Source organism: Labrus bergylta, chromosome 2 (assembly GCF_963930695.1).
Source record: "Labrus bergylta chromosome 2, fLabBer1.1, whole genome shotgun sequence".
In the NCBI taxonomy this organism is placed as follows: Eukaryota; Metazoa; Chordata; class Actinopteri; order Labriformes; family Labridae; genus Labrus; species Labrus bergylta.
This window is the reverse complement of record NC_089196.1, coordinates 33,640,345-33,664,539: the sequence shown is the minus strand read 5'-3', so window position 1 is coordinate 33,664,539 and position 24,195 is coordinate 33,640,345. Positions and strand designations below refer to the sequence as shown.

At 40.0% G+C, this 24,195-nt stretch overlaps 2 protein-coding genes across 5 annotated transcripts in view; one reads left to right on the top strand and one right to left on the bottom strand.

Annotated features, from left to right (window-relative positions):
- LOC136181104 (NLR family CARD domain-containing protein 3-like) overlaps window positions 1-24,195 on the top strand; it is a 724,139-nt gene that overhangs the window by 454,774 nt on the left and 245,170 nt on the right. The window lies entirely within an intron of this gene.
- LOC136181112 (protein NLRC3-like) overlaps window positions 1-24,195 on the bottom strand; it is a 693,514-nt gene that overhangs the window by 561,781 nt on the left and 107,538 nt on the right. The gene's annotated exons all lie outside the window — the stretch shown is intronic.

The following is a 24,195-nucleotide window of genomic DNA, read 5'->3' as shown; positions in this document are numbered from 1 at the left end:
GTTTGGACTGAACCACCAGGAAGTGGATGTACATCTCAGTCAGGGTCTTGGGCAGCTCTCCTCCCTCTCTGGTCTTCAGCACATCCTCCAGAACTGTAGCAGTGATCCAGCAGAAGACTGGGATGTGACACATGATGTGGAGGCTTCTGGATGTCTTGATGTGGGAGATGATTCTGTTGGCTTGCTCCTCATTTCTGAACCTCTTCCTGAAGTACTCCTCCTTCTGTGGGTCAGTGAACCCTCTGACCTCTGTCACCATGCCAACACACTCAGGAGGGATCTGATTGGCTGCTGCAGGTCTTGTGGTTATCCAGAGGTGAGCAGAGGGAAGCAGTTTCCCCCTGATGAGGTTAGTCAGCAGCACATCCACTGAGGTGGACTCTGTGACATCAGTCAGGGTCTCGTTGTTTTTAAAGTCCAGAGGAAGTCGACACTCATCCAGACCGTCAAAGATGAACACAACCTGGAACTCTTCAAACCTGCAGATTCCTGCTTCTTTGGTTTCAGGAAAGAAGTGATGAACAAGTTCCACCAAGCTGAACTTTTTCTCTTTCAGCACATTCAGCTCTCTGAAAGTGAATGGAAATGTGAAGTGTATCTTCTGGTTGTCTTTGTCTTCAGCCCAGTCCAGAGTGAACTTCTGTGTTAAGACTGTTTTCCCGATGCCAGCCACTCCCTTTGTCATCACTCTTCTGATTGGTTCATCTCTTCCAGGTGAGGCTTTAAAGATGTCTTCTTGTCTGATGGTTGTTTCTGGTCTGTCTGGTTTCCTGGATGCTGTTTCAATCTGTCTGACCTCGTGTTCATCATTGACCTCTCCAGTCCCTCCCTCTGTGATGTAGAGCTCTGTGTAGATCTGGTTCAGAAGGGTTGGGTTTCCTGCTTTAGCAATCCCCTCAAACACACACTGGAACTTCTCCTTCAGGTTAGATTTGAGTTTTTGGCACTCTGCAGTGACTGTTCCTGAATAAAGAAAGAACTGAAATCAATGAACAGATCCTGATATAGATGACATGACTATCTGAGTTTGGAACTTTAAACCTCTTTGTCCTTTTTCTAAAATACTAAATCTGTTAAAATGTTCTTACTGCTCTGCAGACAGTCAGCCAGCTCCTCCTGCTTCATTCTCCTCAGGAAGTGGAGAGTGATCTTCAAAAATGCCTCTTTACAGCTTCTCCCCTGCTCTTCATCCTCACTCTGACTCTCTAAGCATTCTGGGTAATCTGGACTCAGAACCCTCTGGACTCTCTTCAGCTCGTTCTTCACAAAGGTGATGATGTTCTCCTCCAGCAGCTGGAACAGAAGGAGACACTGGATATTTAATATAAACTGGTAGAACTCAACATGTGGTTCATCTGTCAGTCTGAAGGTCAGCTGGTCTAAACAGAACAATAACTTAGCATTAAATTATTGTAATGGTAGTGTATTAATTAACAGTGTGTTGAACACACCATAAAGATGGAGTCCAGGTCTGTTGGATTCTGCTGGTCTGATTGATCTCTGTGAACGTTGGAGCTCTCCTGTTGAACTCTGTGACAGAACATATTACACAAGAAAACAACAGGATATATATAATGAAACTCTGAGCCAAGATATGAGTCTTTAAACAACAGAGACATATCAATTACTTCATTCTCACCTTCCATCAGGGGCTGCTACGTGCTACGTACTACAGGTGAGTGTATTGCATAATTTCCTGTTCTCCGCTGTATTGTGTTGTTCAGTGCTGATCGTTAGAGCTAAAAGCTAAAAGCTAAAAGCTTAATTGTTAATTTTGCCTAGATTCTTACGACTGTTGTTTCCAACACACTGTAAGTTCAGACAAACAGAAGTGATCGAAAAGCACTCTTTCTCTCTAGCGACAAACCTGCTTAAAAGTTTTGTTTATTTTAGCTACCTACTCTTAGCTTAGCTTAGCAGTTAGCTTTATTTACAATGGCTTTGTTTTCTGTCTTTCCCTCTCCTGCTCTCTCCTGCTCTACGTGTCAGATGTTAAGTTACTCCTCGTCCTCCTTTAGTGATAATCTAAGAAATGTAGTTTATTTTTAGCTTTGGAGGCGAGGGTGTCTGAGTTAGAGAGATGGCTCTGCACAGCTGAGTCAGAGTCATCGTATGCAGCAGTAATTAGCCAGCCACCTGTAGCCGGTGCGGGCCGACATATTTTTTTAACAGTTTTTATCACTCTCCTCCAGGTGCAATAGAACGTACAGTTAACAAACGGCACATTACCCCTGAAGTAGCCACAACTCTTACATAACATCTTACAGAAATACCACCTTACCATCATCCTGTGAACAACTTGTTACCGATTTTAATTATAAACTGAGGACAGTGCTTGATGCCTGCGCTCCAATCACAACTAAGACAGTAAAAACAAAAAAGGTCGTTCCATGGAAAAACAATGCGACCAATGCACTTAAGAGACTGCAGACTGCAAAACAGAAATAGAAGTTGATAAAAATATACTTGTAGAAGCAATAAAAGACTACAACAAAGCCATCCGAAAATCAAGGCAAGACTATTTCTCAAACCTGATAAACAGCCCCAGACATCTTTTCAGGACAATAGATTCTCTGTTACACCCCACAACCAATAACAGCTCAGTGCTCTCAGGATCTTTAAAAAAAAAAAATAATAATTCTAGTCTTCTAGTTAACCCTCGACCAAGGCTGAATTTTTCTTCTTTTGAAAGCCTTGTTCTTAGTCTTTCACATCCAGTCTCAAGAACCTTTCAGCCAGTTCTAGTTGTTGTAGTTCACCGCCCTCCTGGCCCATATTCTGAGTTTCTATCTGAATTTGCAGAATTCTTATCAAATGTAGTCCTTAGCAGTGATAGAATAATTGTTGTAGGTGACTTCAATATCCACGTGGATGTTGATAATGATAGCCTTAGCACAGCTTTCATGTCATTATTAGACTCTATTGGTTTTCACCCAGGGTGTAAACGAACCTACTCATCGTTTTAACCACACCCTGGATCTTGTTTCAAAGATCATTTTTAATCAGATTGTTCCAGTTTAAACTGGCAGATGGAAAATCAGTAATCAGGAGGCAGAGGTGAAGTTCTCCACAGTTCTCTCTGTTTCTATTAGAACAGTATCTCACTCAGAATACAGCCAACACTGTGTCTGTCCTCAAATTCTTTAGACTGATGAAAGTAAAGTTAACAGAAGACGACTTAAACATAAACACAGCTCAGAAAGATTCTGTGGTTAATAACTGAGATTTACAGATAGCAACATGCAGTAATATGATCTCACAGAGAGAGAGAGAGAGAGAGAGAGAGAGAGAGAGAGAGAGAGAGAGAGAGGGAGGGAGGGAGAGAGAGATAGAGAGAGAGAGGGAGAGAGAGGGAGGGAGATATAGGAGCTCAAGGTGCCAGTTCCCCCAGTAGTCTAAGCCTATAGCAGCATAACTAGGAGCTGGTCTACACCAGCGCCAGCCCTGACTATAAAATGTATAGTTACTTCTAAGTCTTTAAAATGGACGTGCAGAAGCAGACTCTCAGTGAATGAAATCTGATATTGTGGACAGTATGTCTGTTTGTTTTGGTCATCATTGGGAGTGAGGAAGGAGAGGACTTTCATTCTACCTGAGGGAAAAACAAAAATGTTCATTCAATAAAAATGCTTTAATTGGGGTGCTGGTGGCCTAGTGGTTAGTGTGTGTATCCCATGTAGGGAGACTGTAGCCCTCCAAGCGGGTGGCTCAGGTTCAAATCCGACCTGTGGCTCCTTTCCTGCATGTCATTCCCCATTCTCTCTCTCCTTTATTTCCGACTCTATCTACTGTCCCGTCTAAACAAAGAGCCCAAAAATAAATCTTTTTAAGGTTTGTCTCTTTTTAAAGTTTGGCCTATTATTTTGACTTTGTCTCAGAATATTTAGCTTCTTTCTAGTAGGGCTGTTTTTGCTTTAAAGTCATAAAGTCCATCACACTGTCGGCTGGTTCTGTGTCAGGCAGGTTAAGTTCTGACAGGGTCGGGGAAATAGGGTGCAGGGAAGGACCCAAATGTAAAAATAAACGGACTCACAGCTGCAATAAAATGATTCTTTTCCACATTTTACAGCCTTCATGAAGGTCAGGGTTCAAATACAAACACTTCAAAAGAAAAAACACAAGATAGAACCAAAGCACACAATGATCATGAAGTGGTAAGAAAACAAAATGAAGCTGATGAGGAAAATGAAGACAGGTGAGTAGAGTAGAAGGGAAGGTCTGGGCTATTGAAACCTAGAAGAGAAGGAGGTGAATTCTGAGGACCTCTGGTGGAGAAGTAGGAGAAACAGGAGAAAAGTACGAGTCCTGGGAGAGGTGAACATGGACTGAAGACTGAGAGTGATGTAAATGGCTGAGGATGAAAGAGTGAGCCTACAGAAAAGCAGAACAGAGCTCTTTGTCAATTTCAGATCTCACCTTCCATCAGCAGGACGTCCATCTTTAAAGTTAATAAGGCGACCTATAGACCGGTCACTCTTCATGGACACACAGCTGGGTCCAGGAGAGTCTGGTCTCTGTTCCTGGATCCTGATTAAAAAAACAACATTATTAGTTACTGTGAGCAGCAGATGAGACAGTGATGATGATGATGATGATGATGATGATGATGATGATGATGATGATGATGGTGATGATGATGATGATGATGAAGGTGGAGTGATGTGAGTGTTGAGCTGTGACATGGAGAAGAGTCATGGACAGTTAGAGATCCTCACCTCAGAGCTTCATGTTCCTCACACAGAGAGGTTTTAGAGGGAGGGACTCCCTCCTCTGTGTCCTCACACTGATCCATAGCAGAGCGCCCCCTGCTGGGAGAGCTGCACTCTGAGAAGAATGATCAATAAAGAGTTATTACATCTTCATATGAAACTTCATCAGAATCTTCACAGTTAAACTTGTCCTCCATGGAGCTTGACTGGGACAAAAATAAGCAGTCCTGTATTTGGACTGGACCCTCCAATCTGTCCTGTGATCCATGAACACACCATCCTTTCAGCCCCTTGATATGCAAACACTGCAGTATCCCCCAAAACCACCATGAAGCTTTTGACTGACTTCCTGGTGATCACACACTTCTCTCCCCTCCACCTGTGGCTGCATGTTAATACTACTGCTGCAGAAGAATATGTTAAAACTAGGGATGCATCGATTATGGATATGACTTCCAGATTATAGTCTGTGTAGGAGCCATGTTTAGGAGAATGAAGAGTAAGACACAAATTGTTCCAGCAGGTGTCACCTTTGGGTTAAGGTGATACTCTTTATAGGTAGGAACTTTCACTTGGTTTTCAGGTGTTGCTGGACGGAGAGCACATTCACTGTTTTGACCGCTATGCCATGCTATGAGGTAACAGAGAGTGAGCGTTAATCTTTGAGTCGAAATTTCGTCCGTCTGTCTGTATGAAGAAATGTATGATGTCATTAATAAACATTCTCATGGTTCTTCAGGGTTTAACTTCTCACCCTCACTACTGTTTTCTTATCTATAAGGATCTGAATGCTCTGTCATTTCTCCTCTCCTCCCGCTTACATGGCGTGCACAGTGAGTGTGAGCCCGAGAGAGTGGACCCCCTCCCTCCTCCCCTTCCTCTTTTAGTGTAGAAGTGGTTTCCTGATGTTGACTCACTTCCTTTAACTCAGAGAGGAAGGGGGAGGGGGGGCAGCTTTATGTCTACCTAGCTCCACCAATCAATGAACAGCTGTGCCTGCTTTAGGGGCCGGGTGTTAAAAGTTAACGTTATCAGTCACAAGGTGCGTCGGCCCTTCATGAAAATACGTGGTTTGTCAGATAGTCAGTCCAGCCCTGATCGTACACATGAACACATCTGGAATAAAAATGTGCTCATATATCAGATTACAGTCCAACACTCACACTGTGTAGTTTAACTTCTAATATCTTAACAACAGAAGTCAAAGTGATCCAACTTTACTCTGAGAAATGTCTCAAAGCTGAACTGAGACGTAGAACTAAGTACTTTGGTACTTTGGTACTTTGACTGCAGACTGTGAACACTTCCTGAACATCACACTCACTCTTTCATGATTGGTGTGTTTGACACATGAAGAATAAAAGCTGACAGTGGCTCAGTGTGACTCATGTTTCAGCTCCTCTCATGTGTCAGAGCTGCAGTTTGATTTACACTGAACTCACTCAGAGACCCTCAGTCCTGTCTGAAGAGGACAGACTCCCCTTCCTCACTCTGCTCTCTGTTCTGTTAGCGTTTTAGCATGTTAGCATAGCCTGCGTGCTAACTGAGAGTCATCTTTAGGCCTATCCCTGTTCTTCTACTGTCATAAGAGAAGCTAGTGAACCTGGTGGCTAACTGTTAGCTTACAGCTCTTTTGACACTTAAATTAAACAGAGAGTCTTAACAACAGTGAAAAGAGTCTCTTACCTTCAACCAGAGGATTATAATATTTTACAGGACTCTGCCTTCAACACGGAGAACAGATCTGTGTCACAACTGGAGGAAGTGAAAGTTAAAAGTCCCGTCAACAGGAAACACCACAAGATGTTTATCACCATAGCAACGGGGTTTCAAATGACACTGCCCACATTTCTTATAAATCAAAGTTTTATTCAACATGTAATAAAACACTGAAAGTGATCTTGAACCTTCAGCCAAACGTGTCTCACTGCAGCTGTAGAATCACTGCTGGCTGATACTGGCACTCCACACGGCTTCAATGTGGGGTTGAGTTTCATTGTAGCAGCCCCCAACAACAACAACAACAACAACAACAACAACAACAACGAGGTGAATAAAGATGTCCACCTGTTGAACTCCACGCTTCCTCCTCCTTGTTGTTGATCTGTTCTTCTCTAAAACTGTAACATCAATAAAACTTAGGCCTATCTAATCTAAAGTCGTCCACAGTGTAATGAATGAAAAACGTATTAAAAGTTAAACTGTAGACAAACATGATGTAATCTTCATCGTTGTTCTGTTTGAATATTTGACCGTTTAATTAAAGTTAAATATTTAACTGCTTGTCTTGATGTAATCCTCATTTCAGAATAAGCAGGGCTCCAGTGTGCTGTACCATTGAATGACTTTATCACTGTGTGTCTGTGGCCAGCAGAGGGCGCTGTTTACTAACATTACAGTCACAGCAGCTGCTATCAGAGCCTGTGCACATTAGAGAAGCTGTGATGGAAATGTGTTGACCTGTTTCAGGTGACACATGAAGGTTAATGTGAGCTGAGAGGAGAAACATGAAGGATGACGTTTAATTGAATGAACATCCATCAGAAACAAACAAATTGGCTCCTCTTACTTCAGTGACAGTTGTACGAAAATCTTGAAGAAATTGCCACTACAAATAGTATAGAAAGGATATTGACTGACATGACATGACCTTTTGTTATTCTAGTGGCAGTGTAACAACAAAAAATGCCACTTGAGGGAATCCAAAGTCATTTCCAACTCATGGTGTGTAAAAAAGGGAAAGTCCACCGTTGATTATATTTGAAAGTTTTATTTCAACGATCTTAAAGAACACCAACAAAAAGACGGGTGTATAGACAAAACGAGCTCGCAAACATAAACAAAGACTAGGATCCAGACATCTTCACACTCCCACGGTTGAAAAACAGTGTGGCTTTCACTAATTCCCTATCCCCCTTCACCTGTGTCTCCCTTTTCTCCCTACCTGTGGCTGTACTAATTACCACGTGTGCCCAGGTGCGCAGGTGACGTAGCAGCAGACAACATTTACATAACTTACCACCCAGCCACACAATAACACACATCAAAGTGGCTACAACAGTTATTACGGCTCACTGTTACTGATGAGAGTAGAGGAGGATTCCTCCTCACTTAGTTACCACATTGAAGATTCAAGAGAAGAATCATTCATGAGCGACATTGATGATAAGTCACCAGCTGCCCACCACACACCTCTGCTACAGTGAGCCCAGCTTCGTTCATAGCCTCACCTACGGCACCAGAGAAGAAAGTAGTTTCAACGTATGCTGGAGTAAGATGCCCTCAAGTACAAGAAAGTGATTGGATACTGAGAAGAGGCCGTCTGCAGCAGAGAGAGGTTACTAGGATTGCTGAAATACTGACTGCATGTGTCACAAGGCAGAAGTGTTGCTTTTATGATTCATAAACTGCACATTCTTTTACGCAGGTTTTTATATTTTGGGTTTTATTCATGCTGTGTTTGAATAAAATAAATAAATATGTGATATTTGTGATTTGGTTTTATTGATTGTTGTGTTTTTATCAATACTCTTGGTTTTCTGTTTATAGAATGAGTTAACTTTCTGCCTTGGGGAGACTAATGACAGATTATCTGCTCCTGTGAAGCTTTGTTTATTTGATGGACAGTTTGTCTGCTCAATGCGGAGCAAGAACAGAGCCGCCTCGTCCAATCAGAGGCCGAGGGGAGGGACAAAAACAAAGAAACACAGAAGAAAAGACAGCAGAAGGGCGGAGGGAACCGCGCGGAACAGGCGCATGCTCAGTGTAGTAGCCGGGTTGGACAGCACCTTAACAAACTCATGGTTAAGAGTTTGAAAGTAAGATTAGATGAAGAATCTGCTGATTTAACACAGGAAAAGTTCCGGTTGTCGCCCGCTCTGGCCCCGGGTATACACCTAACTATGCCCGCTGACTTCACTAGCTTCACGTTTCGGACTATGGAGTCTCCAATAATCAGAGTTTTATTCTCAGCCGGTGTGTCGCTGAGTGGGGAAAATTAGTTTGAAACGTGAAGTGGTTGGTGGGGAACCGTGTGCTTCGATTCTCGACTATGCTTCCCTCGGACAGTAACCCAGCCACCTCTATTTAAATGTTCCACATTACAGAAGAAAACATCAATACTTATGTTTTGTTTGAGATTATTATATTATTTCTTAATATTGCTGTTCAAGGTCATAGAAACTTTGACACAGGTTATTAGAGAGAGAGAGAGAGAGAGAGAGAGAGGGGAGGGGGGAGAGAGAGAGAGAGAGAGAGAGAGAGAGAGAGCCACAGCACAGTTGTCACTCGTTAAGGTTCATCACAGATAAAACCTGCTCACATGAATAAGTTGTCACAAACAAACAGAGTGTCTTTGATGCTGTAGCGCCTGCAGAGTCAGAACTCCTTTGTACACACCTCCATTCATTGCTTCCTCCGTCATCCACCCACATTCATCTCACACTCCAATGAAAAACCGTCCAAACTGAATCCGTCCTCCAGGAAAGGCATTTGTAGAGGTGCAAGTCACCGGTGATCGAGGCGGACAGTCATTGGAAAAAAGTCAGTGAAGGAGAAGGTTACCTCGGCATAGAGCGTGTTTGAAAGTTCGTGTATGGCCGTTTGTTCAAATCTTGGTCGCTGGAGGTCCGTTGCTGTCAGGCCCGGCTACCTGTTGGATTTGTTTATTTCCCTGTTCCTGGTGGATCAGCTGTTCCCTGGAGTCAGGAGATGCCAGAGGAGAAAAGCCCAACTCTGACTCTTGACTACTGACTGACTTAAAAACTTGGGTACCGTGAGTACCTGCTGTGTCTTTTGTTTCTTTGTCTTTTGATTGTTGCTCCGCGAAGAGAGACGCTGGTTTTCTTTTCACTTTGATTCCTTATTTGTTTTCGAGGCCCGCGGTAAAACCCGGAGCGGAGTTTTTGTTTTGTAGTTTGAACATTGAACTGAACTGTGGGTTGTGGCTTACCGGAGCGGACTTTTGCCGGAAGGGACTGAACTTTGAGTTACAAACACAGACTGTGAAACACGCACACACAGTGCTCACATTCATTTTGTTGCAGTGTGGTTGATGCCTGTGATAATATATATATTTGAAATCCCATTGTTGTTTTGCTTGATTGTTTTTTGCTCTTGCTTGGCTCCTGTTTTGTGCAGGTTGACTATTTTTTTGTTTGCATTTAATTTTTATTTGTCAGACTTGACTCTGACTGGCACCCCAAAATTAAAACCTTGTCAAACCCGCTACAATGCAAAGACCAAAGTCACCTTCAGGTATTTTAGTATTAGGCATTATAAAATGATAACATGTTTCCAAACCAACAGACTTGAATTGATCCTTCAGCGTTGATCACTGCAGTCTGATCAGCTCCGTGTGGAGTGCTCGTTCTTCAACTAAGTAAACTCAGTTAAACGACTTCTGATATGAGCCTGGCAGTCCGTTCTTCTACTTGTCCGCACTATCGTAATCTAACTCTGTCACTGACGTTTTATGCGTCATGAATCTGTTTCATCTCCGTGCGTAATTCAAGGAAGAATTTTAGCGCTGCTCCACGGTTAAACCAGCGGACCTCTGTATGATCGGACAGCCTGTGCGTGATATCGTTTTTGGATAAGAATGAAATGTTCGGGGTTCGGTATGACAATACCTAAATCACCAAGGATTTGCCTGTTAGGGGATCAAACTGAATTGACCAAATTTAAGCAATGGATGGAACTTATGTCAGTAATCAATAATGAAGGTGAGAACTTCCAGAGGTTATGGGGCCACTTTTTTGCTTATACATGTAGTACCATTGGTGCATTGTAATGATAAAGATGTGGTACTGTGTATACTGTGGTTACTGAATTGTTATTTTGGTTCCAATTATGTACTCAGTTGTTATGGGACTTTGGGCATACTATTGTACAACAACAATGCTGTCTGTTTTGTTTGTTGAATGTTAAATTAAAATAAAAAGTTGAATTACAAAAAAAGAATGAAATGTTCAGTAATAGTTATATTTTTACAGTCTGATGAAAGCTGGTGATAAAGGCGCAACAGCAGTCTACTGCATTTAGAAGTGATGTCGCACTGAAACTTTTAGGTGATCAACACAACACGTTCACCTCTGAGTGACCTAAAAATGAACCATCTGTAATTAAAATCAGTTCATATTCATTTTAATTTACTGTTTTTACAATAACCAGAGGTAAAATGAGTCTATCATCAGGCTCAACGCCGGTGTCCACAACCTACACTTAGTCTGGATGTGAGGAGACGGTCTGGGCCGTTACACAGGACAGAGAGGATTGTTTTTTATTTGCACGAGCCGCTCTTTGTGGCTCACTCCATAGGAAGCTTTGTGATTATCAGCCAAAACTTTTGTTTTCCATCAGTCAAGACAGGAGAAACTGGTAAGAAGTGTGAACAGAGCTGAAGACCGTCAGGATGAGCGTGCAGTGCAGCGGTGTGCCTGTCCTTAAGTCCCGTGGCTCTGATACAATTCTGACAACTTGTGAGCAAATAAAACTAAATAAATATCTCCCCTTCGATCTCTCTTGAAAACCTGCATTCTGTGTCACCTCTCTCAGGTGTTCAGCCTGTTTGCTGATTAGGGTAATGCAGGAGCAGCTCGTGCGCTCGGCCACTCGTCTTTTTTATGATAGGCCTTCTCCCTGCTGAGAAGATAGTTCAAAGTGCCCCAATTAAGTAATTTTTGTATCATGATATCAACCTTTATGTTGCTCATTATACATAATATTTTAATACAATTCGGGGGAAATAAGTATTACAAATATTTAATTTATAAAAAATCTCAAAATATGTTTTTATACATTTCCCCCTTCTTCCCAAAACGTCTCGCGGGCCGTATGAAACCTGCTGTCGAGCCGGATACGGCACGCGGGCCGTATGTTTGACATCCCTGATCTAAACAATGAAAGACTAAATGAAGAAATAAGCTCATAATAAATCAAACTAAGTTTGTAAGCTGTTTGTATTGTTGACTGCTAAATAAACATGTGCTGGTGAACAACTAATAACCTGAGTGATATTACCCCTTTGTGGCTCTTGCCATCACAGAGACATAGTAGATCAAATGAAGGGTTCCATTTTTTTCAGACCACCAGAAACTGTCCGTCCAGGCAAACATCAATGGCGTCCATATCAGTTTCTGAAATGCAAAGTAAGTGACTCTACAATTCACTGAGCAGACTCTTTTATCCAAAGCGACGTACATCAGAGAGTAAGAACAACACAAGCAAGGATCTAGAAAAAAGGGAACAATGTCAGTAAGAGCAAACGATCAGCTTTGAGTCTGATTGGACACACAGGTGCTGACAGGAAGTGACCAGAGGCAAAGCACAACATTGAGGGCAGTTCTTGAGAGCTCTAATCAGTATAGAAACCATCTTATAAGTCATCGTTATCAAACAAAAACCATCGTCATTACCATCATCATCATCAATAATATGGAGACCATCATCATTAAGTTAGTAGGTATTCATGAAAGAGCTGGGTCTTTAGCTTTTTCTTAAAGGTGCAGAGGGACTCTGCAGATCACATGGAGTTTGGAAGTTCATTCCACCACCGGGGGGCGACAGAGGAGAAGAGTCTCGTCAGAGACTTAGGACCCTGTTGTGAAGGTTGGATCAGACGCCTTTCATTGGCAGAGCGTAGAGGGGGGGGGAGTGTAGACCTGGATCAGAGAGTTAAAGTAAGGAGGAGACGTTTCTGTGTCTGTTTTGTAAGCGAGCAGCAGAGTTTTAAATTTGATGCGAGCAGTAACTGGGAGCCGGTGTAAGGAGATGAACAGCGGAGTGACATGTGCTCTTTTAGGAAGGTTGAAGACCAGTCGTGCTAACCAGAACCCACATTTAACTTTCTGATAAAACGCTAACCCCCAATTTCCACTTACGCCGTGCGCGCCGTGTTCCGTCGGCGCCCAGCACTTCGTAGTTCGCTGCGACTCCAGTCAATCGTTGTGTTTCCACAGCGAGCGCCGCGGTCCGTCTCCAAAGCGTGCAACCAGAGCCACTGTGCTCTGCTCCGCTTCAAATACGCGTCTAGAGTCTATTTTTGATTGAGTACGCTGCAGGCCCGCGTTAAGCTGGACAGAATATGACAACCCGGACAGGAAGTCGGACAAGGAAACGCATAGGATCAATTTCAAAATAAAACACAATTGACGGACTCACGATCGTATTTTTCATCACTTTATCAACATTACGTCAAAAGACAAATCAATTTATTGTTTGCATTGTCTCGCGTGATCTTGTAGTTCTCCTGTGTACTCCTCATGGCCGCTCTCCGCTGCGCTCACGTTCCAGAAACAGATCCAGTGGGGCGGGGCAAAACAATGGCGTGCACGGAGTATGTGGGGATCGGGGGTAAAGGCCTGCAGGTGGGTTCGGTCCCACAGCAGAACAGATTCTAGTGTCAGTTTGAAACAGACACTCAGGGTTATGGGAAGTTCAAGGTCTCTGGTGTTAGTTTTTGTTACATTTCCTCACACTGTTACTCCTCTACTCTGATGATCCGTTGCACTCAGTGCTGCAGGAGCCTCATTTGTCAATATGGGGCGATACCCTTTTTCATATCATCATGAAAAAATACATAAAACTAAACCTCTCAGAAAAGTGAACACGTGGACATAAATGAGCACGATAAGAACAAACTTTAAAGACAGAAACCATGTTTGATGTATTTTGGTTTAATAGTTTGTCCCATCTGTTCACATGGAGGAGGCGGAGCTTTCGACCCACACTGCCAGCAGTCAGTAGGGGGACCTCCAAATAATTTGGCTTCACTTTTGGGAAGCTGTCGTGTTGCTCATCTTTTCATTCAGTCTGTGCTGCCTCCTTGGACAGCTTCTCCTCCATCAAACACCAATGGGAGAGAGACTTGAGCATGTCCCTGACCAAACACAACAGCCTTATCTAAATGTGTAAGATATAAAATTATTCAAATTAAAATTTTACATAGGACTTACATCACACCAACCAGATTAAAGATAATTCCCTCTCACATATGTGCTGGCATGGCTGTGGTGAGGCAGGAACACTGATCCACTTGTGGCACTGTTTTTGGAATGAGGTTATCTCAAGATTGACTTTTATTGTGAAAGTAAAAATACCCCCCTGTCCTCTAGTCTGCCTTCTTGGCATTAGAGTAAGAAACATACAGTCAACGCTCACACAACGAATCATCACACTAGCCTTTCTGTCAGTGAAGCGTATTATTATGATGAATTGGAAAATAAGTAAACCAAATTGCTTTAACATTGACAATTGGTTAAAAGAATTCATGGATTTATTGTCTCTCTGAGTTTGACCGTGGAGATGAAGGACCCTGGAACTTTATAAGACAATACTTGGAAAGTAGGTTATATGATTGAATTTTCTGTAAATGAACAACCACCTTATTGTCTATTGTCTATTATTGTATGTTGTAGTGTACATTGTCTTATGTGATGAGTTTGTAGATTTATGTTGTATAAGTGGTGGACGAGTGTTTTGAAAAAGAAATAAAAATATGGATTATAAAAAAAAATACATTCTTTGCTGAAAATAATTTAGAATTAAACCCTGAAAGGAAGAATGTGCGACTTTTTGATCCAGTAGATGTCGCCCTTGAGCTCCAGCATGAAACCAAAACAAACTTCTGTTTGGCCACACCTCCTCTATTCTGAAGCCTCCGCTCTCCTCCAGAGACACACCTCCAACTCCTCTCCACTCACGTTCACACAAAGGAGTTATGAATTAGAACGCACAATAATTAAACACCATTAAGCGCAAGCAGCGGACAAAATTGTCCTTTGCTGGAGCTGAAATCACCTGTGTGCTGCATTGTTGTGTTAGCATGCTAATGTTAGCACCCTGTGGTTAGCTTGTAGCTTCATATTGCACATAAATTGACACAGAATGAGCGAGATCTAAAGACTTACGTGACATCCAAATAATCAGTGAGTCTGTTATTCTTCTTTTCTCTAGTCCTGGACTAAAACAGCTTTTATACACAAGGCCGTCCTGTCCATGACTCAGACAACAGCACAGCAGGCGGGACTCGAGCTTCTCACTCATTGTAGACAGTCATGACTCAGAGACACATTTTCAGAGGTTATACTTGATTTCTGCTTTATTTATTTAAAATGTCACACATGCCTCCTTTAAAGATTTAAACATGACTTAAAATGATGCAAACAACAACAAGCTATACTTCTCTCTGACAGTGTGTTATTATCACTTATCCAAATTCAAACATATGTTAATCGTTGATCAGGGCTTAAAAAGTCATTTTTCTACAAAGGAAGCTTGTACTGTATGTAACATACCTCTTAATGTGCCTTTTTATTAATTTTTAAGATTTTTTTAAACATAATCTTTATTTAAGTAAGGGACCAGAGCTCTTATTTCATTCTGAATAATTTAAATGTTGTGACTTGTTTTACCTTCTCATGATCTGTAACTGCCGTAAGGTGCAGAATGGGGCTGAATGACCACATGCAGACTCTCCGCTCCGTTAAACAAGACTGCTCATGCCTCATTTTAAGAGGAACAACATCTTAAAACACACAGACGAGCACTTGTCAAACATTTGCCACAATGCTGTTATTAACCCTGTTACACAAGTTACAGTGAAACCTGCAAAGCTGGTCAGAAAATGCTGAATTAAATGTATGCACACATAAATATTTGTGAGAAATTGCAATTTTATTTAAAATTTCAAGACAAAAATATTTGTTTTCTCATCTTCTTGTTTTATTCAATAATATCTAAAATGTTTTTTTCCTAGTTTTAGCAGATTTAAAGTTGATATTTCATATCAATGTTGATTTTTATAGGCATTTTTTAATCATAATTCTACCGTGTTTAACATTTTGTGTAATAAAACAATACTTTTGAACCTGTTCTATTTTTCTGTCATTGAATAACTTAGCAAATACAGTATTTCTATAGTTTGGTCACTTCCTCATAGAGCCACTGGGGGGCAGCGGAGCAGCATTAACAATAAATACATGAAAGGAGAAGTGAAATTAAACTACATTACTCTCTGACCTAATATTTAAAAAAACAAATCATCAAATAATCAGACAGTTTTTAATCAGCTTGGAAGTGTAATAAGAACTACCAGAACCCCCCCCCCCAAAAAAAAAGTGTAGGGATGTATTAGAAGTATAAAGTGGAAGAAGTTAAGTACAAAAAACTCTAAATGTAGGTTTTTTTTACGATAGTAAACTATCTATACATTTTCACATTTTTTAAACGTTTTTTGATTTTGTGACGTCGTAGGTTTTTCCTCCAATTCCACTTTCTAACAATTTGTACAGCCAGAAAGAATATTTAAGTGTACTGTGTGTCTCTCCACCCTGCATATCTCTAACTGAGACCTGCCTTCATCTGTCAAAATGTGCAGCAACACAAGGCTAGTAACGGGAACAAGACCTTAAATTGGGATGGGCTTTTATTTGAAGTTTTATGGTTCATCAAATATGGACGGTGGCCTTGCTTTGTGCACACGCTGCTGTCTTGGTCAAAAGTTGATCTTCAGTTGAAATAATTGCATCATTTTTGAGTGATTTGAATATTGTTCTTTGTTATTACAAGTTCTGTTTTTATGGCTGAGGCTGTGTTTGGTTTAGAGGACACATTTCACAGCTGGAACAGAAATGTAAGACTGTGAAAACTCTGTGTTTTGTCTCTTTTTCTTAATTTGACACTTTCTCATACCAAGTCACTTTAATCATCACTCGTCACTTTATCTTGTCATTCTCTTCAAATACTGTTTCAATTCTCAATTCCCCCCAGTTAACTTCAACATTCATTTTTGTACTGTATATACCCCCTGTTTTTATTTTTTATTTTTATTTTTATTTATCTTATCTATTCTGTTTAATGTGTATTTGAGCTTTCTTGTCTGTGCTGCTGTAACGCCCGAATTTCGCCTCTGGGGATCAATAAAGTATTATCCTATCCTATCCTTTTTTATGTGAGGCAACTCCAGAGGACCTTTCTGTTTCTTTTTCTCTGCTCTTCAAAAGACTTTTTAAAAATCTATTCTTTACATTTCATGACAACTTAGAGCATCAGTAACAGATTAGTTTAGTTTCAAGCTGCTTCTAATCATCATCATGTTCTGATCGTATTTCATCTGTCAAACCGCTTTTCATGCATTGACATCTCTTTCCTTATCCATCATTTTATTTTTGAGTACAATCTTCACAGCGAATACGCACAAAGAAAAATGATTAGAGGGATTTAAATTTAACGCCTTAAAGTTACATCACACTGCTGAGAGGCAGGTTGAACTCCTCTGACTGAAGTTTGTCTCTATGCTAAAGGTGAGATCAGGTCGAGGCTTTGTGATGATCGCTGATGTCTCAGTATCTTCAGGAGACACACACACACACACACACACACACACACACACACACACACACACACACACACACACACACACACACACACACACACACACACACACACATGATCACATGCATATATGTCTGATGTCGGAGTATGAGAGGACACAGAAGGAGGAATTAAAAAAAAGAAGCACACAAACACATCGTGAACTTCTATTTCTCCAGGGGGCTGAATCAAACTTTTAAAGATTACTTTGTGGTTTTCTTGGTTTTTAAAGAGATACATTATTCACTGGGTGTAATTAAAGTCAGATCCCGGACTCATAATGAACAGTAAAGATATGATCAGTGCCAAAGAGTTCAGAGTAAATACTTTGTGCCTGTGCATATGCTCAACAACACAAACATACTCTGCATACATCAGACTGCATGCAAACAGAAAGAGCTGCTGATGTTATTGAAGAGATCGAGCTGCCCTCTAGTGGTTGTGTTTAGGAGTGTTCAGTAAACAGAATGATTAAATGTGTATGTGTTAATACTTTGATGAAGGAGGGGGGAAGTGGAAAATAAAAATGTAAAGAGACATAAAAACATGACTTGCCTGTTTTCTCATTGTTCAAAAATGGCCGACCAGTTTATTGTTTCACTTGTTTCTTCTTTGAGACTTTTTAGTGATGCTAAATACAACATGTGTTCCCTACTGTTTTATTGAAAATAATTAGAGACTGCTCCAAATGTCCTTAAAATCCACGCCATGACATGGTATGATACGATATGAGCAGGCCCGGTTCATACATTTAAAATAAGGGTGCAATGCAAACTTTTGCACCCTCGTTTTAAACGTCTGCACCCTCAATTGAATGGACTCAAAAAAAAAAACGAGTTAAAACATTAATAACATTTTTTTTTTAAAGTAATCAAAACTTACAAATGACAACAGTGACTCAGATCGTGTTCACTACATCCATGATGGGATGGTCATGACAGGTGCTCATGACCTGTCTGTTCAGCTGGGACCACATGATGGACTCATAACACCTACACTACTTTTCCTTTGCTGTTGCCGATCACTGTAGCTGCACCCCCTTTAATCTCAGATACACTCAAAGTCATTTTGTTCTAAGCGGGAATGGAAATGAATCCTGAGATATCTATAATAATATAATAATAATACTTTAATTGTAGGGCACTTTTCAAGACAGATGCACAAAGTGCTTTGCAGAATATGACAGTACAGCAATCTTAATACACTGCACATCTGACACTGTGGTCAGCAGCATCGGAGCACCACAGGGGACCGTGCTCTCTCCTGTCTTGTTCACCCTGTATACCTCTGACTTCCAGTATAACTCCGAGCTCTGCCACATGCAGAAATACTCGGATGACACTGTGATGGTTGGTTGTGTCAGGGATGGACAGGAGGAGGAGTACAGGAGCCTGGTAGGGGACTTTGTGACGTGGTGCAGGTCGAACCATCGGCAGCTGAACACCTCCAAGACCAAGGAAATGGTGGTGGACTTCCAAAGGAACAAGCCACATCTACAACCTGTTTCCATCGGGGGGGTCAACGTGGAGGTGGTCAAGACCTACGGGTACCTGGGGCTGCAGTTGGACGACAGGCTGGACTGGTCATCAAACATGGACACTATCTGCAGTTAAGGTTTAAGGGACCAGTCACCTATTAGAATGACCATAATACTCACCACCACCAGTTATATGAATTTCTTACCAGTAGTTAGGGTTTAAGGGATCTTTGGTTTCCCAAACTCGTACTGATATCTGGAAAATAAAGGACTTGAGGCAGGGTAGACCATCGCCCGAGTTGTTGAGAGAAGAGGACGTGATGCCTTGACCCACTGCCGTTGTGCAGCGCCTATACTAAATGAATGCCCTGAATGATGTCATATGCCTCGGCTTGTCTAGGATCCGTGACCTGACGAGTGCCCGTCATGACTTAAGTTGTGGTCGTGTCTTGGCCTGTCTGGGGGCCGTTTGACCCGGCATGTGGCCAGCATGACATGGCTCTGATTGACCTTTGTGGATAAATCAACTGATGCTGACAAGGATTTCCTGATCGAGACAGCATAGGACAGAAAATTATTTTCCGAAGCACTTACCATGGGACATGCATGAAAGCAATTGCTGCAAAATCTTACAGCCATACACGATGATCGTGCACATTAATGTAACCACATTGGAGATGAAGCAATGATGTAGTACAAGCTGCATTAAACTGTAAGTCTCAACCTTGACACTTGCCCGTATGTATGATCAAGTTGGATGATGTTTAAAAGCATATAAATGAATTGGTCTTATACCGACTCATGACCGAAGCTGAGTTCATCACTGGGTGTTATTTACCTGGAATGAATGCCGGGGTACAATAAGCAGGCCATACGGTAACCGTGAAGGAATTCACTGACGGCAGAATTACATTTTACGGAAGACTTATCTGGTCATGTTTCAAATATCCGCTTTGCATTAAATGCTTAGATTGTAGTCTGCCCTGACTATCTGGAAGTGAAGTTCCCCCCCAAAACCTAGGGATGTCTACATCCCTGAGAAAATATGATGATCGGCTTAGCATTGAAACTTTATGTAACTGTTGCAACAACTGCTGGAATTTAAATCGTAGCTCCTAAATGAAACTGTACTTTGATTGATCATCGGTTTCTGATCCTATCTACAGCATAGTGATTTGACTTGATAGAACCGTCACCTACAGTTTTCACTTGCCACTCTTATTAAAACTGTGATGCTGTTAGACGTAGAGTTGCTGGTACAGGTTGAGGGGCATTAAGCAGTTAGCAGAAATCCTAGATACCTGGTTAGCATCGGATTGATCACTTGAAGAAAACGCCCATAACAGCTGATCACCAGAGAAAGGAGACAGAGGACGTAGTAGGGGGAGTGGTTTAGGTTAAAGTGAAAGGATGAATGAATGAGTGAAAGAATATAACCAGTCTTCCTGTCTGAACTTACACTGAGCTCCATATGCTGTAGAAGAAGCTCGTCAGGAGGCAGGATACTGCTCGCCACTGTGGCGGCGATAAGCATGAAGAACTCAAAACTCTGTACACTTCCCTGACAAAGTCAGTTAAATTAGAATGTTTACAGCCAAAAATGAAAAACATTGATAAACGGATACGAGGCAGCAAAGATATATTCCAATACCGTTTAATTCCTGGATACACCACAAAGTAACATCTCTGACTTAAAATAAAACTAAAAGTGGTACCAAATGTGTTTTTATTTTATCAATATTTCAGCCCTTGTTTTCTTGCTGTCAATTTTCAGATATTTGTTTGAATCTTAAACACGTTAAAAACAAATGTTTTTTGTTTTATTCTCGTAAATTTACAACTTTAATCTCGTAAATGTACGATTTTATTAACGTAAATTTACGAGTTTAATCTCAAAATTAAAAAAATAATAATAATTTAACGTGGCCCTCATCCTCCGTCGCACACTTCTATATCGTAAAATGGGTTTTTTATGAAAGACACACCTTCTCAAAGACATAACCCTTGTGCCCTCCTCAAATGTATTTATATTTTTCTGCTGCGTTACGCTGTAATAAATGATTCTGTAGTCATGTACATTTTACTTAATATATCTGATCAAATGTATTAAATATAAATGCGTCCTTGATTTTGTGGCAATTGTTTAAGTAACTTTCATACAAAAATGTTTGAGATAGTATCTGCTTATTTTGGTTACATTAAATATAATCTTTATGTTTATGTCATTCTAAATCAAGAGTGAATCCAACTCAATAGAATTAGTCAGTTTTTAATTGAAAAGCACTTCCTGTTATTTTGCGCCTTTTTTCTTCTTTTGAATTCAGCAGGCTCTCATCTGGTCACAAGACATAAAGAAAGTGCGGATGACTGGTGCCCCTTTTCCTCCATTTAACTCATTGATTTAATTTGGTTGACAAAGGTAAGGAGAGTTATTTTATACTGTAATGTTTATGACTTGTGGGTGTATGCTACGTTACAAAACAAAATTAGCAAGCAAAGTAATACAGAGAGACAGAGACACAGTAGCGGCGGAAAGGTAAATTATGCATGTTATGTTAGGCTATAGTGTGATGGTATTACGCAACGATATCAGAAAGATATCACGAGTAGTTACACTGAGAAAACCACAAGCTTTATTTTGAAAGTTACTGAAGAGGAAAGAGGAATCGCTCGCGCGGGGAGGGATGTAAACAACATGGTCATAGTTTTCTCATTCAGCAGGTAAAGGTACGATAACGTGTTGAAAAATGCGAGGAGAGAAATTGGCAATGCAACGACAGTGTCTTGAACCGTAATTTTTCAGCACAGCCGATCATGACAGATTTGAGTTTCGTGAACTGACGACCACGCTCCATTAAAAAACACAAAATTTATCACGACCGAGAGCTGTTAGCCCAGAGCTGCTAAATCACACATTGACTGTGACTGTGTCTGTGATACTCGTGCAAGCTCTCACGCATTCCTTTTTTTCATGTGCTGAAAAGCATAAATTGCTCCTCTTTATTTAATCCTCTCTAATTTACAGTATTTCCTCACTCGCTGCTTGCTGACACCGAGCTGTCATTAGCAGGCTACACTACATTTTTACAGTTTCCCTCTGTGTTCATTCTATTATTGATTATGCAAAGATGTCTTACTTTTTTTTTTTTAACTATGCATTAACTACTTAATAATTAGAGCTACTTACTTATTTTTTAGATACGTTGATAAGGTAATTCAAAGTGAATTTGTGAATGTTGTTAAAAACTATACTTTTGTCATACATGAAACATGCAGGATAAAGTAATCCTAGGAGGTTAACCCACTACATGAAGAATATATATTCACTCGTGGAAGTTTAGTTTTAAAGTGCAAACACTTTTCATAGGCTGAACTGGGTTCTTTCTCTCTCTGCCTTTGCTAGTTGTGATAAAAAATATCTGTTGATTTTATTCAATGTAAAAATGTAACTTTTTTTTTTTTTTTTACAAATCCGTCTTCCTTATATTTAATGTAACCAAAATCAGCAGATACTATCTCAAACATTTTTGTATGAAAGTTACTTAAACAATTGCCACAAAATCAAGGACGCATTTTTATTTAATACATTTTATCAGATATATTAAGTAAAATATACATGACTAAGGAATCATTTATTACAGCGTAACGCAGTAGAAAAATATAAATACATTTGAGTAAAATGCAACATTGATGGTTAAGACTAAAGAAGTCTTATCCTAATTCTAATTTAAAATGAGATGCAACGTTTTTCATCAAACTCATTGGGTATATTATGAGCATTAGGACAAGAATTTCTACATTTCATCCAGAATTCATGTTTAGAATAGAACTAAAGAGACAAAGAGAACACTTCCAGAAGAACTCTGAAAATCTAATTATAACTTTTACTAGCCCTTCAATACAAGCTATAGTACACATGTAATTGAGAGGGTGATGTTTTTATATTCAAATAAGAGCAAAGGCACATCTCTAATTCAAATTTTTCTGTATTATCTTCTAGGTGTCTCCAGATGAGATGGCGGTGTAAAATCTGTGGCTTCATAGCGACGACAAGGGGTGATCTTCTGACCCATTACAGACTACAGCACAGGACATTTGAAATTGGAAATCCGGTACCTTGTCTTGTTCATGATTGTCCATGCTCCTTTAAAACTTTGAATGCTCTTCGCACACATCTTTCAAGATATCATCCAGAAGATGAAACTAGAGGGCCAGGAGTCATCTTCTGTTTTACATGTTTAATTTGCTCAACTCAACATCCCTCTAAAAAAGAATGAGGAGATATGAAACTGTAGAGTGTGTTTTTGTTGGATGCACATCTTTTGTTGGCATCATCTTCTGTATGTTAAAGGCTGCTTGAAATGCTGTACCTTTAATAAAGTCTGATAAAAAGTGTTACTTTCGTCAAGCATTAAATGTCATTGTATCTTACTTAAGTAATATTTATTCTGTATTTTCTGATCGACTAATTCTAATCTCACACTAAAATGTAGGTCATAACGCGAATTTGCCAAGAAATTATTATATTTACATTTTAATTAATTTTATTAAGGAAAATAAAAAAAAATGCACTGAATATAAAGATTAGTATTACTCAATTTTATATCATTTATATATCAAATTTAATTATTTATATCAGTACCTTTCACTAATTTAGACATTTCTCTTATTGATATCTACTTAATCTTTTTGTTTAAATTTGGTTAATTTATTTTTGTGCTTTATTTGAATCTACTCAATTTAAACAAGTAATTCTAAAGGGTCTGATTTGAGTAATATTAACTCAACTTTTAACATAGTTAGATTAAATTAATAATATTGCGTGCAATCTGTTGCCTCAATTTTATAGAGTAGTTATGGTGTAACTTTTTTTTTACAGTGTAGTTAAAGTTAAACAACTTTCGACTTGCTCAAAACATTCAATTATTTTCTGAATTGTAACCCTTTAAATGCAAGGTTATTAGTTGAATGATGATTAGAGTCTTGGATATGTGACAAACTAGTAACAAAGTTGATTTGATTGCATTAGTCTTTTCTATTTAACCTCTGGACACCTTGGTTGCCAAAATGTTCTCACAAAATCTGCAAAAAAATGATTAATATTTGCTTTTGTATTTTGCTGTTTTCTACACTTTCTATGAGCTTCTTGTTGTGCAGATCTTGTTTTTACTAAGCAGTCTTTGTTTTTCTTTTGGTTTTTTTTGTTTCTCAACAATAGTCAAAGAGCCGATTTCTTCGGTCGTTGTCAGATGCTTCACAGGAGGCTTTGCCCGAGAACAGGTACTTAACTTTATTTGGATGCATTTCTTTGTTTCTTCTATTTTGTAAAATATTTGTATTAATATTTTGTGTTCACTCTATATTATAAAACGCCCATTGTTTCACAAATGCTCATCTTCTCTCTCCAGATGCAATCATAAAACAATTAACCGGTTTCCAACGGTGGCGCTGCTCTGTAGTGACCCGGGCTGCCTCGTGCTAAGAACCCAAAGTATTTATATACTTAATAATGTTATCGTTTTATGTTTGATGTGAAGGATGATGTTGATGTTTTTTTTTATTGCTGCAGCACGGGTGAAGAGCTGAAGACAAATTTCTGACTTTGTGAGACAATAAAGTAAATCCTGTCCCCTGCTA